Source organism: Eulemur rufifrons, chromosome 3 (genome assembly GCF_041146395.1).
Source record: "Eulemur rufifrons isolate Redbay chromosome 3, OSU_ERuf_1, whole genome shotgun sequence".
NCBI classification, from domain to species: domain Eukaryota; kingdom Metazoa; phylum Chordata; class Mammalia; order Primates; family Lemuridae; genus Eulemur; species Eulemur rufifrons.
The window spans coordinates 47,953,885-47,973,070 of NC_090985.1; positions in this window are offsets into that span (position 1 = coordinate 47,953,885).

Sequence of the window (19,186 nt, forward strand, 5' to 3'; positions counted from 1 at the left end):
TGAGTGAATATGGAAGTGAGGTATCAGTAAGTAACATATTTGATCACATGATTCAATGCTGGAGATTTCTAGGGAGAAGGGAATACAAATGGATTAGAATCAACCCTGAGGCCAGGTTTTCTGAGAAGTGTCAGAGAAAAACCAGCCAACACTAGATAGGGCATTAAGAGATGTGCTTTCACAGAAGAGATGGGTTTCTGTACAGTGGACATATAAAGGAGGCATTCATAAAAGAGAGTGCAGGCAGAAAGGATCTTGCTAGTAGTGGACTCTGCATTATAGACAATACTGTGGGATGGTTTCAAGAGTTAGAGAGGAGTTAGAGAAATGGAGAGAATACACATATATAGAACCTTAGAATTAGAGCTCAGGAAATGAGAGGTGATCCAAAAGCCTCTGGCTTCTCGTGGTGACTAATGTAAGGCTTAACGACTGAAAGAAAATTATCTTGGTGGATGAGGATCATAGTGGTGACCACACTGTGAGTCTTGGGGGAAGAATGGAGTAGGCTCTGGGATTCTCTTGTGACCCTCTCCTGACAGAGACAATAAGTAAGGTCTGGGGATAGCTCTATTTAGTCCCAGTGAGTAATGATACTCTTTGTTCCTGTTGGAGTAGGAAAACATTACTTCAAGTGTACAAGGGCTTCCCTTTCCGTTGTCCACTACCATGAACAGTGTCACAAATGTTTAGGGAAGCTGTATATTACTTCCAGTATGGAATGCTCTTTAATCCATGCCAATGGAAGTTAAAAGGACTTGGAGTGACATGTTATTACTTTCAGTCCCCTCAATCTTGGCCCCTTTTATGGGAGGAATGATCTTTGTGCCAGTGCATAGGCTCCCCTTGGTCCCTGGAGGTCAGTATCAAATTATTCAGTCTGCTTCAACAGGAGAGGAAGTTTAAAATGGAAAAAAGCAGCTCATGATGATAGAGAAACTGTCCCGATGCAAATAAACCTCAGCATTGTTATGAGCTGGACTGGATCTAGGTAAGCTTGGTTTTACCCTACTAAACATAATCTGGAAAAATACCAATATTTAAAAGGCCACTCTGAGACCATGAAGAAGTGAAATAAAAAGTGAAACCACTCCACAAACTTGTCTAAGCACAAAGAAAACAAACCACAAAAACACTAACTATTCCTCTATCCTGGCCTGTAAAAGTGACTTAGGCTGTAAATGTTTTCTTTATCCATTTCACCTTTGGCCTTTCTCTATTCTAGATAATATTTATGAGGATACCCAATCACAGGTTCACCCCTGCCTCCTGACAGCATCCAGACAAGGGCAAAACCCATTTTCTGAACCTTCTGCCCAAATCGTCTCTCACAGGACCAAATCTGTAAGTCCTTTTTAATAACCTCTTACCGAGATGTCCATAGCTCACCATGGTGTGTGGCAAGTTTTGCAACAAGCAATAGGCCTATCTTGCTAAATGATAAGTGCATTCATGCTTGTCTTTGGCTAGAGAACATTGACAAAGTAAAAAAAAAAAAAAAAAAAGTGAAAAAACTGCTCCAAGAAAAACAATAATTGTTCAGAAAATAATAATTTTTCATTATACCAACTCATTCTCTACTTAGTTGTTAGCATTAAGAAAACAACAGTAGGGTATTGTAATTCTAAAGCACTTGTATTTTTCATATATTTTTAAATCATAAAAACTTATTTTGTATTGCTATCAAAGAGTTTCATATGCTTATATTCTGTGAAGATACTTGTTTGCATAGTTGAATCAATATTTTCATTTAACTCCAAATGTACAATAAAGAATATAGCATCCCCCCTTTCAAATGTCAAGTTATATCACCTTTTCCTTGTTAGGATGAACCTCACCCCTGCATTACTAAATGGGAAACATCTAGAACACACCAAGTACTGTTCACATGCCATCCCTTTCAAAGATATTTCAGATCTACTAGAAACAACCGAGAACAGATGTGGAAATTTAGAACTGGGTATTCATAGGATGGCATCTGCCAAAAGACCTAGTAGCTGTTTTGTGTCATTTAAAATGCAGAGTGAATACTTGAAAAATCCTAATGAGATATTTAGCACTTATGCCCTTACTTTCAGAGGAACAGAAACTAAATAATTCAGACAGGATCAATAAAATTGACCTATGACTGTCAATATGGAGAAAAACTATTTTATGAAACAATTAATGACATAGAAAGAAGTATAGTCTTATGGTAGGATTATGTGAATGACATGGAAACATAATGATGAACCATAATGATGAAACAAGGGATAACAGAATGGAATGCTTTAACGGTATTAAGATGTCTTTTATTAAGACTATGTGGCAATATCGTTATATGCATACAATCTTCTTACTTCATGAAACAATGTTATAGAATAATATTCACAGAGAATAACACAATAAAATAATGTTGTAAGAAAATGTTACCTTTACTCTAATTAAAACTATTTAAAATATGTGTGCATAGTAATACAGTATGAGAATGAACACTGGGGAATGACAAAATTCACTATTTTGAGATTGTGGTGAAATATTCTAAATGGCATATTTAACAAATAAAACAGCTTAAAAATGAAACTAAATCAAATAATCATTTAAAATACATGAATTCAAGTTTTATTTGCCCACTAGAAATATACAAGTCCAGATATACAAAGTAAATGGTGCACAGTTATTGAACTAATATCTTCTGGATAAGATTTATCCTTAATCTGGTTATCCATCACTACTTCTTCTATTCATTTCACAAATAATTTATAAAAATTTGTCCTGATTTAATGTAAAGCAAGTCAGAGTTACCCTTAAGAAAATAAAAGTAAGACAATTAAAATTGGTTTTGCATGTTTTCAACTTACCAACTAGTAAAGTATATGTAGATAGGTAGATATAGGTATATTTTCTATTTTATACATGGGCCTTTTAATGTCCAAAACATAAATGTTCAATTATAATAAGAATGAACATTTTGAGTATACAAGTGTACATTTCTGCTTCCTCAGAAAAGGCTCAATTCTGATCAGATCCTAGAAAAAAATAACCATCACTCAGTACAGTTAATCCAAATGCAAACTAAAGAAGGCCTACAGTATATATATATCTGTCTTCAAATACTTCAAGCACCCTTTAAAATAAAGTATCTATAGCTATCATAATCTAACATTGATTGTAAGTTCACTATAAACCATGTATTATGTTAATGAATACATATAAAGTATCTGCTATGGTCTGAATGTTTGTTTTCTCTCAAAATTCATTTTAAATCTATTGAAATCTAATCCCTTATGCAATATTATTAAGAGGTGGGGCCCTTAGGAGGCTCCATCCTCATGAATAAGATTAGTGCCCTCATAAAAGAGGCCAAAGGGACATTATTCACCCCTTCCACCATGTGAGTATACAACAAGTTGCCATCGAGGAGGCAGAGAGGGAGACATTACCAGACACCAAATCTGCTGGTACCTTGGCCTTGGACTTCTCAACCTCCAGATCTGTGAGCGGCAAAGTTCTATTGCTTACAAATTTCCCAGTCTGTTATTTTTCCCAGTCTGTTACAGCAGCCCAAACAGACTAAGATAGTATCTACAGCAGTCACAAGGTACCCTTCATAGAAGAGAAAATCTAGCTCAGATGCACAAAGTAGCAGAGCTGGTAATCAAATTCAGGTTGTTTGACACTAAATTTTGTATTCTTTCCAACATTCTATACTATCTCTAATCAATGAAATCTTCTTTATGCGTTTTAAGTTTCTGCTATGGTCATATCTGATTAGCTTGTACAACTACTGCACTATTATGCAAATTTCTGCCACCTGTCAGAATTTTAAACCTGTTGTTTGGATATAATAAAAGTGTAACAATTTATTTTTCTTTTCACAACTATATAAATTCTTAAGTTTAAGAAAAATAGCTCCTTTTTTGAATACGTACTTTGAGATGGTTTTCTACAAAAGAATATATAATGTATATATTATTCATGGTAGCCCTATTATCTCATTTTTTTAAAGATAAAAAGACTAAGATTTAGTCCAAGTGCTTTGCCCATGTTCAACTTCAAGGGACACGTCTTTTCAATTTACATGAGCTTTTCCTGATACTTACTTCAAACTAGAGTAATTGTCTAAATTTTATTAGATTAATAGTTGTCCATTAGTTAGTAATGCTTATATAGAAGTTTCAAAAGAATAAGCCTTAAATGATGATAATAATAAAACACTTAGCAAATCAGACAATTCTATGAGGTAGGGAAAATGTCATATCCATTCTTTTTAATGTACAGATTAATTAGAATAAGCTTAATACATTTATACTACCTTCCTCAAATCTTAGAAACATAATTTCTTCAATAAACTGATAAAATGTCATTGGGTATAGAGAAAATATGTTTAGAATAATGCAGATTTGAGGCTTTATGAATAAATTTCGCCAAAAATGTGGAGTCTTGGTATAAGAGTATGACTTGAAATGTTAATTTATAACTGCATGGATAGTGATTGAACTTCAAAGAGATTTACCTAATCTAAAGGTATATGTTCACATTTCAAAGGGAAATGAGGCCTAGAATATTGGACGCATCTCTATGCTCTAGAGATCAGAAATACTTGGGCTTCTCTGGCCTTAGACAACATGTACTTACTTTCCGATAAGTTATTAGTATGAGAACCCAGGATCCTTCCATTTTCTCTCCAGGATGAAAAGATTTTCCCTGTTCTTTCAGGAGTGGAACAGATGTAGCTACCTCTTTCATATATATATATATATAGAGAGAGAGAGAGAGAGAGAGAGAGAGAATCCATTTTTCTCCTGTCCTTCTAGTATGAAGTGTCTAGACATTCATACAGGATAATTTTCCCATCTGACTTTCATCATATTGCTCAAATGGTAAGGACTGGAGAAAAGGGAAGCAGATGTGGTTATTATTATCCAAATGTCCATATGTAAGTATACATAAATTATATCTAAATATAGATAAATTATTAGGTAAATAATAACTAAACTATTTCTGATCTAGGATACCTTATGTGCTTACTCAGGATAAACTTAATAAAGATGACTATTAAAAACCACAAAAATATTTTTATTATCATAAATTTGGAGTGGTAATGACAGTAAATTGTCCATGTAACATAACACTGTTTAAAGGAATAACTTGGACTTCCAGTTAAGATGGCACATTAAGCATACATAAATACCAGTTCCACAGATTCGATAATGAACTTTCCCTTCTGAAGACACAATGAACCAAGAACTTGGACTTACACTCTTGTTGCAAAAAAATATATAAAATATTATTAATATTTTTTATATTATCCTTTGAACTGATTTGGAAGTAAGAAATTTTTAGGCCAAAATCTAAATGAAGCATGAGAAGCAACTGGAAAATTGAGCTGAACAATGAAGCAATGAAGTCAGCTTTTATCCTGAGGGTGCATTTACCAAATTCCATGTTAAGTACCACTGTTCATGGCCATGTGGAGTTTGGGAAACCCAAAGTAAAACAAGAACAGACTCATGGAGGGGAATTTAATGGGTGAATCTGTGTAAGGCTGAGCTTGATAGTATCATACAGAAATAAAGGCCAGCTAGAAATAAACCTATATACCCATTACCACCCCATATGCATCCCTACTCCATTTCCCCTTCACTACTGCTGAGCACAAGGGGGAAAAACAGATGTCTCTCCTGAGAATTAATAAAGGTCTTAAACAGATTTACAGACAAAGTTCATAACACTTTCATGGCCTTAAAAAATCCAGACTAAAATTTTTGTTTATGGAATCTCCTGTTTGGTAGCAAAGCCAGACGCTTCACCAAAGCAAAACCAAAATTCTCCCTGAAGGATTCATTTTTATTCCAATTTTCAGTTTTCTACAGTACAAAAATTCCACATAAAATTGGCAACTGAAGAGCCAAATTCATTGAATCCACAAGAAAACAAATTGCCATGGTTGAAAGCCAAAGAATGACAACAAAATCAGATCTCAAAACCTTCAAATATTGGAGTCATCAAAGAAAGAAAATAAAGTAACAATGATTATTGCATTTCAAGGAATAATAGAGGTATTTGAATGTTTGAATGAAGACCATATAAATTAAAAGAAAAAAAATCAATGATGTGATAAAGTTAGATTTTGCAGCTGAAAAGAGAATGGGTTATCTGAAAGAGAGAATGGAAGTAGAGAAGAGGGAATAAGAGACACAGAAAAATAACCAGCAAATCAACTTCAAGTCTCCTTTAATGCTTTCTATTTTGTTTTCAGTATGTGACTTTATTCTAGAATTTCTTCAATAATTTTTTTCCTAAAATTGAATCTTCTATTACACATAGATTATTTGTCCCATTTATTTGATAGTACCCTATAAGAACAGCAACAAATAAGAACTGAGTGGATTTCTTACCAAATATGAGATGTAAGCCGTGTAACATACTACAGATGCTCCTTGGCTTACAATGGGGATACATCCCAATAAACCCATTGTAAGGTGAAAATACTACCTAGAAAATTCATTTAATGCATCTAATCAGCTGAACACAGCTGAGTCCAGCCTACCTTAGATATGCTCTGGACACTTACATTAACCTACAGTTGGGCAAAATCATCTGGTAACACAGTCCACTGTAGAGTGTGGTATTGGTTGTTTACCCTTGTGATCATGTCTGCAGCACATTGCCACTGCCCAACATCACAAAAGAGTGTCTTGCCCAGGAAAAGATCAAAATTCAAAATTTAAAGTATAGTTTCTACTGAATGCTTATCAATTTCACACCATTGTAAAGTCAAAAATTGTTAAGTGGAACCACCTTAAGTCAGGGACCATCTGTATATTCAAACTTCAGTACCTTAGGTTGGAAAATATTAACTTACCTTCCAATAGAAGCTATTGTATAAAATAGATATTTTCAGGCTGTTATTTCTACATAGTGTTATAAGGCTTGTCATGAAGTGTGAATGATGAACTGAGTAGAATCATGCTTTCTAAACAGTAAAGTTTTTAGAGCATTAGAAATTACCTAGCCTAATACATTATTCTATTGATGAGAAAAATCAACGTGCAGAAAAGAAAAGCATGGTTATATAAGTTTGAATTGCCAATAACTTAGTTCTGGATATTGGTGTTTAGGCTCAATATTCTTAGTCTCAAGAAAAAGCAGACTTTTGAATTCAAATTATATCAATTCCACTTTCAACATAATTGTTTACTATCGTTGAGACAATATAGAAGTTAATTACCATCTCTCAGCATCATTTTCTTCATGTGACAAATGAGGATGCTACAAGCTAATATAAGTTTTTAATTAGGAAAAATAAGGTAATATGTGTGAAAGCTTTATTATAAGCCATTAAATATTATTCTTACCATTAGTATTATCAATAACAAGTAAAATTAAAATAAAATATTATTACTTTAAAAGCATTCCATAAAATGAGTTTTCTTGAAACATTGAATCACTGTGCGAATTGGGAAATGAATGTCAGCATTTTCTTTTTTTATTTCGTTCTGTAAAGTCTATCTTTGAACCATACAGCTTTGAACTCCAGGAATTAATTTTCCAAAGTCAGCATAGACACAAGTAAGTACACATGATATAATTGAAAAGGAAAGCACCATGCTGCTACATCAGAAGCAGAATATGAAAAAAAGAAGTGGGAATATCATTGCATAATGGGAAGCAGGAGGAAGCAACTGAAAAAAATGAAGAAAACATATAAAGATGTGTTAAATAGCTTACATTGTAGCCTACTCAGCCTACAATATCAGAGTTTTAAAAACAGTTATGGTATTGATGAACCAGCAGAAAGAAAGAAAGAGTCATCACAAAGTATTGCAGGCTTTGGTTACAGTGTTTTCCGCAGTTCATGTTTGAAAAACATACATTTTCTAATTTCTAGAATTTAAACTTATTTATGAAATAATTAATAGAAAAAGAAATAACCAGAGTTCTTTTTAAGGCACTTACCTAAGATTTTTACCACTACATTTTTAAGCTAGGGGATCGCTAGTAAATACCCAAACAAATCTAATTTATATTGCTTTATGTGCTGATGTAGATAAATACCTAGATGCATTCATTCGCTTTTGCTGCTTAACAAATTATCTCAAAATGTAGTGGCTAAAAATAGCAATCTGTTAACTCTTGGTTTCTGTTGCTCAGGAAGCTGGCCACTGTAACGTTTTAAGACCAGAGTCCACAGGAGGGGTGGCGCAGCTGAAAGTCAAAGTACCCTCCCGGGTTTCGGCACCAAATGTAAGGTTTTTTGGATTGGCCGGAGCCATAGAAAGAAAGACAAGCAGAGTTGAAAGCGATAAGTAAAGAGGCTTTATTGGGGCACTCCTGGGTGAGGATATAGAGTCCCAAGAGAGGGACCCGGGTGAGATTTTCAGGTCCTGGGAGAGAGAGAGAGAGAGAGAGAGAGACCCGAAAAGTCGCATCGCCTAGAAGTCTGAGTGGGTTTATACATATTTTTAGGGCTGGGGGTAGGGGTTTCTTTGGCAGGAAGATTTATGGTGGGGAGAACAAGGAATTGTCCCTTGCAGTTTTAGGGCGGGTATTGAGAAATAGGGGGGGCCGGTGGTATGTGTGGACTCCAGGAACCGAGACTTTTATCAGGGTAACCATCCAGGTGTGGTCATCCTTTAACTCAGCTGGGCCTTGCAGGCATTGTCCTTGGCAGGTCTCCTGGGCTTCTTCTTTTTCCATTAAGGAGGGGAGGGGTGTCTGCCACCAGCCTTACAGCCACATCTTGGCTAGGTCCTCTGGTTTAGGGTCTCTTACAAAACTGTAATCAAAGTAGTGGCCAAGGTTGCATTTTTCTTTGAAGGTTCAGCAAGCTTGGAAGGCTTGGAAGTAGGGACAAAATTGCTTCCAAGCTCACCCATGTGGTTCTTGGCAGGATTAATATCCTCAGGGGTTGTTGAACTGTTTCACATTGGGCATTAGTCAAAGGCTTCCTCAGTTCCTTGCTTCATGGGCCTTTCTATATGGCAGGTCACAGTATGGAATCTGGCTTCCATCCAAGCGAGCACTTAAGTGAGAGTGTAAACAAGGTGAGCGAGAGAGAAGCCAAAGTCTTTTTGTTGCCTAATCTTTGAGGTGACAAATCATTACTTTTATCATATTCAATTCATTAGAAGTAAGGCACTAGGTCCAGTGCACATTAAGGAGCATGGATTATAAATAATACTAGAATTCTAGAATGTGGGTGTTGTTGGAAGCCATCTTAGAAACTGACCACCATAATAGACCATAGATAGATACATAAATATGCATATAAATACACAGATGTGAGAATATATAAATAGAAATATATGCTTATGGTAAATATTTAGTAAACCATACATTTTTAAAATTTAGTTTTATTTCTTTTAAATTATTTTTTGGTTTTGTTGATGATGGTCAGAGTACAGATAACTTCAAACATTACGAAAAGAGTGTTCTTAAAAATTTGTAATTCCAAATTCCACTTTTAATCAAAAATACCATACCTAGAATTTGTAGGGCAAGTGAAAAACGGCACCTATTTCAAGAATGGTGGCTAGTTAAAATGCAATTCAATTTTGATTGGCTACAGATGATTTCATCTTTGATATATTTATTGTAGTTATTTGTGTTTCTCTGAAAAGATTACTTTCATTTTTTTCAGATATTTTTGACAACCAAACTAAACTATTTTAAAATATCAATTTCTCCATATATTTCCCCAAACATTTCCAAGTTATGAAGCTCTAGTGGTACCCTAAATAACAACAAATTAATGATAACTAATTAATTCCTAAATAAATACCTATAGGATTCCATGTTGCATATAAACATGAAAATCTAAAAAGAGAAATAGGTTAAAATTTAATTATTATAAAAGGCAGTAGTGAGAGAAAATATCAACAAAATGAGTATATTGGCTATCTTATCAAAAAAGAATGCTAAGATAAACATTAATGTGATTAACACAATTTGAAGAAATCATATACTTACATCTTAATACAAAAAATACCTAGCTGCCAGAAAAAAAGTGCTGAGTGAATTCACTTCTACTGAGTGAATTCACATTTTCTGGCTCATAGTTAATACTACCTATATTAATAGCAATTTTCAAATGAATATCAAGATAGCTAAAACAGAGGTACTTTAGAAGAACAATCTAGGGAGAGTAATGTTTGTTTTTATGAAATTCTCTTTTGGGTTCTGATTGGTCAACTATTAAAAAAAGTACTTATTCAAAAGCTGAAGTGAAATTCAAAACATTGTATTTAATAAGCAACGCTGCTGCACTGTCAGTCATCAATGGGAGTAGAGCCGACTCTTAAGATTAACCAAAAGATACTATTTGAATTGCATCCTGGGATCATAGAGCAGACTATAGCACAGTGGTAAGTTCTGTGTGAATTATCTTTCAAAGACTGTATGGGCATACTAATTTCCATATTCTACTTCATATGGGAACATAATGGAGACAAAGGAGTTTTATAAAATTAAAATACAATTTAAAGGAGATAAAACTTGATAAATGTGAAAAATGTTAGCCCAATTTTGTACTTTTTATGATAGACACAGCAGATACTCAGGTAGTTTTAAAAATTAAAAACACTCAGGATATAGAATTTCAGAAACACAAAATACAGTTCTTTAACAGTGATAGTTTAGTCTCTCCTTATTTCTGAATAAGAGCTCTATAGTCCTTTCTGTTTATGTTACAAAATTTCTAGAACTGGAAGTCATCATCACAACTAAATCTAGAGTCCGAACAACTCTATTCTTTTAGCCCCTGACTTACCATCTAGGATCAGATTCTCAAACATTATCCTGGTACATTTCAAAGACCTGAGAGAAACAGTATCTGATTCAAAAAGTGTGTAAAATACAGCAATATAAATTTATGCATATAATAATTTTGTAATGAAAAACTCTGTTTAGTTTCTGTCATTTGCAATCCTTAGAGCCCCAACTATAATACAGGGTAAAAAACTTTGAACTTAGGTCTACAATTAATAGTTCCACCATTGTAAATCTCATCTCACCTAATCATTCTATCATGTATCCACATCCTGTCTTTTTAATATATTTTCCTACTTCTCTCATTATATTAGATCCTTACCTTTAACTCAATTCTCTCCTATTTAAAACAAATACACTAACTAACTAATCAATCTTGGCCTTCCATAACGACTCCCTCTATATTACCTATTTTTCATAGGCAAGATTTTTGACATAAAAGCCTATGCACATTATATTCACTGTTCCCTCACTCCCCATTTTTTTTTGTTTTACCTAATGAAATTTGATGTCAATTCTTCCTGCCCCTTCACTGAGAATTCTCCCTAAGCTTCTCAAATGGAATTGCTACTCAAGGGGATTACATATTTCACAAAGCAGTGTTCTCCTATCTATTCCTCTTTCCCTCTGCATATGTCACGTAATTAAAACTCTAGTTGCTTAACCACTATACTGAGAAAGATGGTGATGAGTGTTAGGAGAGTGGATGAACAAAGCAAATTTAGCCAAGAAACTGCTCTCGTGCAATTGGAATGCAATGGTGGTGGTAGCTACTCAGAGTTCTGATTAGAAGGGCTTTATACATCTAACCTAGAAGCAGAGAAAGGTGATATATTTCTTTCTAACTTACTCACTGGTATGGATTGAATTGTGTACCTAAAAAAGATAGTGAAGTCTTAACCCTCTGTACCTGGGAGTGTGACCTTATATGGAAATAGGACCTTTGCAGACAATCAAGTTCAGATGAAATAATTAGGAGAACTACAGAACTCTGAGAAAAGAAATTTCAGAGGATACGAACAAATGGAAAATTATATCATGATATGGATAGGTAGAATCAACATTGTTAAAATGTCCACACTACTCAAAGTGATTTACAAATTCAATGCAATCCAAATAAAGTTATCAAAGTCACACTTCACAGATCTAGAAAACAATAATTCAATGCTTCATTTGGAACCAGAAAAGAATCCAGGTAGCCAAAGCAATCTTAAGCAAAAGAACAAATCTGGAGGCATTTTATTACCAGACTTCAAACTATACTACAAAGCTATAGTAACCAAAACAACATGGTAGTGGTACAAAAATAGAGACATTGAACAATGGAGAAGAACAGAAAACCCAGATATTAAACCATCTACCTACCAGCAACTGATCTTTGACAAGACAGCAATGTACACTGGAGAAAAGAAGACCTATTCAATAAATGGTGCTGGGAAAGTTGGATAGCCACATGCAGAAGAATGGAAAAGGACGCCCACCTTGCACCACTCACAAAAATTAATTCAAGAGGGATAAAGGATGTATATCTAAGGCATGAAACCATAAGCATTCTAGAAGAAAATGTTGGAAAAAAATCTTCTTGGTAGTGGTCTAGGCAAAGAATTTCTGAAAAAGAGCAAAACAGCAATCATAGCAACAACAAAAATTGATAAATAGGATTTGATTAACCCAAAAAGCTTCTGCACACCTCAGGAAACCATCAACAGAGCAAATAGGCAACCTATGGAATGAAAGAAAATATTCACAAGCTACATATTCAATAAAGGGCTAATAACCAGCATTTATAAAGAAAAGCAAATCAGCAAGAAAAGAACAAACAACCCTATTAAAAAGTGGGCAAAACACATGAACAGTTACTTCTCAAAAAAAAGACAAATGGCCAAGAAACATATGAAAAAATGCTCAATGTCACTAATCATCAGGGAAATGCAAATTAAAACCATAATGAGATATCACCTCACCCCCATTAGAATGTCTTTTATTAAAAACTCCAAAAACAATAGATGCTGACATGGATGCAGACAGAAAGGAACACTTGTACACTATTGGTTGGACTCCAAATTAGTACAATCTCTGTGGAAAACAGTATGGAGATTCCAAAAAGAAATAAAAGTAGACCTATGATTTGATCCTGCAATCCCACTACTGGATATTTAGCCAAAGGAAAATAAGTCATTTTGTCAAAAAGGCACCTGCACTCGAATGTTTATTGTAGCACAATTCACAGTTGCAAAGATGTGGAATCAACCCAAGTACCCATCAATTCATGACTGTATTTATAAAATGTGGTGTATGTATGCCCTGGAGTACTACCCAGCAATAAAAAAGATGAATTAATACCTTTTGCTGCAATTTGGATGCAACTGGAGACCATTCTCCTAAGTGAAGTATTGGAAGAATGGAAAACAAACACCGCATGTACTCACTATTAAATTGGAACTAACCAGTGAGCACACAAGTATACAGAGAGAAGTAAAACCCAGTGGAAATCAAGCAGGGGAGAAGGGGGAAGGGGATTAAATCAACCTAATGGATACTATGAACACTACTTGGGTGACGGGCACACCTATAGCCAGGACTCAAGCATTACAAATAGGATCCACGTAACCTAAAAGATTTTAACCCCCTCAATATTTTGGGGAAAAAAATTACCATCTTAAAAAAAATTTAAAAAGGATGAAGTCATTAGGCTGGGCCCTACTCCAGTATGAATGTGTTCTTGTAAAAAGTGAAAGGTTGGACACACACACACACACACACACACACGGAGAACACCACATGAAAATGAAGGCAGATCAGGGTGATGCAAACTTTTCTGGAAAATGCTAAAATTTGTCTGCAAAGAGACAGTCATGGAACAGGTTCTCTTTCACAGGCCTCAGAAGTAATCAACCCTGCTGACAGCTTGATCTCTCTTTTGTGGGGACATTTTTTAGCATAGCATACATAATTATGGCATTCAATGAATATTACCTGATTGCTAAATCAAGTTGACAAATTGAAACTAAGATGTTTACAATTCATTGAAATAAATTCCTTAAGTGTGCTGTATACGGCAAATTTTATAAATTTCTAAGTATGTGAAGGTCCACCAGATGGTATGTCTAAACATTACTCTGAAATCCTGTATACCCACTTCATAAATTATAGAGCTTAAATGTATCTCTAGAGGTCAGTATGTCTTTCCTTGCTTCTAGGCACAGCTACATTTAAACTAACACAAAAAAGGAGGTGTCTATCCTGTTCCTAAATATCTCTATCAAAAAAGATTATATAACCTCTCCCAGCAACACACTTTGGCATCTCAAGCAATGAATAATTAAAACCTAACTCTTACAATGCAGAGGCTTGGAAAATAGTAAAACCTTTATAACATACACACTTGCTGAGAAGTTCCAACAATTGATATCGTGGACTGTAAATAGGAAGCAAATAAGAAAAACTAGAACAATTTAGAGATTTCATTTTACATTACCACTGATAATATGAAACTCAAATACAGTCTGGCATAGAAATAAATTTTGATCTTGCTTTTTTCTACTCTTTGGAAAGGATAAAAAACAGGAGTCTTCTCTTTAAAAAACAAACAAACAAAAAAAAAACAACTTTAGCTTGCCGCGATGGAAAAATATGTGAAGAAAGGCTTTTGTGTTCTTTTTGTTCCCATAAACTTTTTTCTAGTACCAAGTCACATTGAGACAGGGAAGAGGGAAAAACTCTAGGGGAAAATAAAAATAAAAAGCAAATAATTTTCCTATGGAGGAAAATTAAGCAAAAAATTATCTGGTCATTCTAACTCAAATAATTCAGGATGTTGGACAATTTCATTTGTTAAAGTGTAAATCATAAGAGGACAGATGCGTTTAAAAATCTCTGTTATTTTACAAAAGAGATTTAATCCAGATGGAAGTAGCAAAGCATGCTTTGCTTGAAAAATACTGTGATTATCTCCTTTACATACTCAGGTACATTTTTACTGACATTATTTCCACTACTACACAGCTCAAGCAGCTTTCTATGTTTTAACAAGGCAAAGATATCTTTTGGTTCTTTGTTCTTGGAAATCAGTAATTTTACAACTACCTGCTTTGCTATAGCATTCTAGAGATTATGTAGGCTATGGTTTGAGTATTCCACTCTCAGAGTATCATAGAAAAGGAACGGAACTAGGTGGGTTGGGGCCATCACATAAGTGTGGGAAGATGAGAAAATAGCCTTTCTACATTTTCATACTCAGGAGATTCCAATATATAGTCTAAATAAGATAGTACATTCTATTTATGTGTAAAGCAGGAGCCTAATTTCTCTGAGATTTTCTTTAGGGAAAGAATTGCTTTAATCACAATGGTTCTTGACTATTTGTATAAATTGTCTAGTGTTTCTTATACACATCCTTCTTGCATTCACTGTGTCTACTGCCACACAATTCAGCAACTTTGATTTTTTTTTAAATGATAGTTTGTCAACGTGCCTGTTTTTTGGTGGTACTGCTTTATCACTGTACTTAAAAAAAAATGGTTAAAGGTGACATGCATAATATTCCCCAGAAATTGTTTAACATCTGATAAGTTTAAGATTTAGTCAAATGTAAGTACAAAGTTTTTGAGATAATAAATTACCACTTGGAAAAATTGTGTCAAACCAAAGGGCTGCTGCAGTCTAGCAGCTGCAAGAAAAGACTAATTTGCAGGGAAGGAATCAGAAATGGAGAGATCATCTTAAAATGTGGGCGTTCTGGTAAAGGTCATACTGTATTTTAATCTCTTTGAAAATATTTCAAGATGCAGAATAATATCTTGGGAGGATTGAATGGTATGTGACTTTCACCAATTTCTTCCCTGAAACATAATTGTTAGATGATCACCTCATTTTTTCCCCATCAACTTTGAATTTATAAGAACAACTGACAATTCAGTCTTTATGAGAGGTTTTGTCTGTTCTGTTTATCTCTTTGGGGATTTCATGAGCTTGAGTTTGCCAGAGAAGAAAAATTTTCTTCAATCAGGTAATGGCAAATAACATCTTATAGATTAGTGTGATTGTGGAGGGATAGAGAATGGGAGGGTAAGAAACTGTAATCAGTGGAATAGCTTTTTTCATGACAATAATCCTAGGAAAATTGTATTTTCTACCTTCATGTTAGATAGAGATTAAAATGCTTGAATTTCAAAAATTGAGAAAAATACAGTCAATTATTTAGTTATGAAGTTTTCCTTTAAAAGTTCTTCTCTAAATTGCTAGTTTAAGATAAAATATAGCATTTAAAATCATGGCAAAATTTCCAGCAAAATATAAAAACTAATTTTAAGTAGGGAAAAATTGTTATTAGTTACTAAAACTTCTGATTACAGAACATTGTCCAGGACAAATCTCCATCCATGGTTCACTTTCTGAATATCCCTTTTCTTTTTTTTTTTTTTTTTTATCCTTAATCTTGAGAACCCAAAGGATTGGCCAACTTGTTTCTCTTTCATTGTCCTTATATGGCTGACCTGGGTTGTTTTCTTGAGTGGGGTGAGCAGCTAGAATTGGAATAGAAAACACAGTCAATGAGACTTAGAAACTCACACTGAGTGAGCAATACTTGAGGGAATGACCATAAGTGACTGTGAAGGTTTTCTTGTTCATCATCTTTCTTTCCTTTCACCACCAGCATTCTGCACACAACAACAAAACTTTGGGCCATTTTATTAATGTTGTGTTGCAAACAGTGATACGTTTATTCACAGATAAAAGGCAGAAGCTGGGAAGGGTGCAGAGGGAAGAGAGGTTGATTAATATGTACAAATGTAGAGTTAGATACTACAGGAAGTTTCAAATATGGCAGTTTCATAAAATGATAAAAATGGCTTTACTAGTGGTAGAAGTATTAGGAGGATATATTCGAGGGTCCAAACTAAGTCTTTTGTATTCTGTCTTGGATCCATGACTTAAATACACAAATTAGTGAAGACGCACTGCTCTCATCTGAACAACCCAAGTTTCTCTGTACAGCTTCTAGAATTGTTCTGCTTTGCAGTCATGGTAAACCACATGTTGAAATTATTTTCATTTGAATGTATTCTTTTATTAAGGGCTATTTTAGGAAAGGAGTGGGTGAAATGGCATACATGGCTATTAGTCCAATTCCATAATCCCCAGGTTAGAGGTTAGAATAAGACAAATTGCTTTTTTCTTACAGACTATAGAAAAGGAATTATAAAAAGTGTATAAATTACATTACTGAAAAGCTTAAGATTTCATTTTAGTGATGCTTCTACTTGGTCATTTCTGGATTAATAATGATCAGTGTTGGGAAACTGTAGGTTGGTAGAAAATGTCTTGTAAGTCAATGGAATTAAATTTACCCACGTAGGAAATATTTTAAATATACATGGCATGATTAAGAAAAAGCATAGTACATAAAATATTAGTCTATCCACCTAGGCGTTAGGAAGAAACTATTTGAATGGATCTTTCTTTACCTCTTTTGGTCACCAGAAATGAAGTATGAACTTGATCAAGGGAAAGAGGGCCTACTTTTTATCTAGGCTTTATGCCTTATGAATGAAAGAATTTTTTCCAGCTGATATGTGGCATAAATAAGTTCAACAGATCTAAGATTTCTATGTTAGAGATGGGGTTCAACAAATATACAATGTGATTTTGTGTAGCATCATCTCTATGATTTTTTCTTATTGACATGGATAGTAAATGCCTGAACAAGATCTTTTAATATCCTCAAAACTAAAAGATACACGAAAAAAAGAAAGGGCTTCTTTTCATGATTTAAAATGGGAATACCTCCAATAACAAGGTTGAAATAATGCCAAGTCATGAAACTCTGGACTGTTTTCCTACTTAGTTGATCTACTACAGTTGCTGAGGTAGTTTACATAACAGAGACAAAAAGAATAACAAGGCAAGCTATCAGACTGATCATGGTCAGTTGCACTAATTAAAATCAGTTCAAAATGTAAATGTGAATAGGAAATGTATTCAGTGTTCTGAAATATTTTATCTTCTCCAGGGAAAGCAATCAATTTATATCAGTAGACAGCGCCACTGAGGTGAGAAGGTTGCAAATTCTTTTTAAAATGCCTTAGAATCATTTCCATTAACATTTCTTCAAAAATATTAAAATTTTTCCAGATTTATGATTCTAAAGGTTTACCTTGAAGAAAATGTTTTGATATTTTATCAGTAGAACTTAAAGACAGATAATATCAATAAGAAAAATATGCTGTTTTTATCATTAAACACTTTGGAATCTTCTAGTCATGCCTAAAAAATCTTTTATCAAGATTTTTCTTTTTTTTTTTAAAGTAAACTAAGCAAGCAGACTAGGAATTCAGTAAGTTCCAAGTTGGCTGTAAAATTATATAGCACGGAATGCTAAAAGCCAAACCATTCAAATGGCCATACAAGTTTGCTATGGTTTCAATGTTTTTGCTCCTTTCAAAATTCATGTTGAAACTTGATCCCAATGTAACAGTATTAAGAGGCATAGCCTTTAGGAGATGATGGAGTGTTGAGGGCTCTACCTTCTTTTTTATGGCTGGGTAGTACTCCGTGGTGTACATATACCCCATTTTATTAATCCATTCATAAATTGATGGGCTTTCAGGTTGATTCCATATCTCTGAGATTATGAATTGTGCTGTAATAAGCATTCTAGTGCAATTGTCTTTTTGATAAAATGACTTTTTTTCCTTTGGGTAAATACCCAGTAGTGGGATTCCTGGATCAAATGATAGGTCTACTTTTAGTTCTTTGAGGAATCTCCTTACTGTTTTCAATAGAGGTTGCACTAATTTTCAGTCGCACCAATAGTGTATAAGTGTTCCTTTCTCTCTGCATCCTTACCAGCATCTATTGTAAAAATAAATCGTGAGAACTCTGAAATTCCTTTGCGTTTTTTTTCCCAAAAGTTTTTATATCTGGCTTATTAGAAGACAACTGGGTTCTCTCGTCTTCTTCTGCATTCAATATATCCTGATATATTGTGTTTGTTAAAGTATATGAAGAAATATGCAGTTGACAAAGGTTTTAATTTGTTGAAAAGAGATCGAGGGGTATTTTCACGTGGCTGAAAAAATGAGAGGTATTTTAGTAGGCTTTTCAGATAATTGTGAATATTTTAAATTTGATATCATGCCAACAAATGGTAATGGAATCTCAACTATATTAAGGAACTGTTATATTAAAATACATTGGTCCATCTTTCACTTGCAATAGATTATTTAGCTGTAAGATTTTGTAATGTCATTGCTGATTATTTCAGATTATTTCAAAAATGAGTGTCCACATCTGTGCAGTACTTCCAAATGTTGTCACATTTTAAGATGCAATATAGAAAATTTTCTTTTATTTATGTCACCACCAATTTAATCAGAAAATTATTTAAATATTGACAAGCTCAAAGAGGTAGGTACAAGTGTCTCAAACTAAC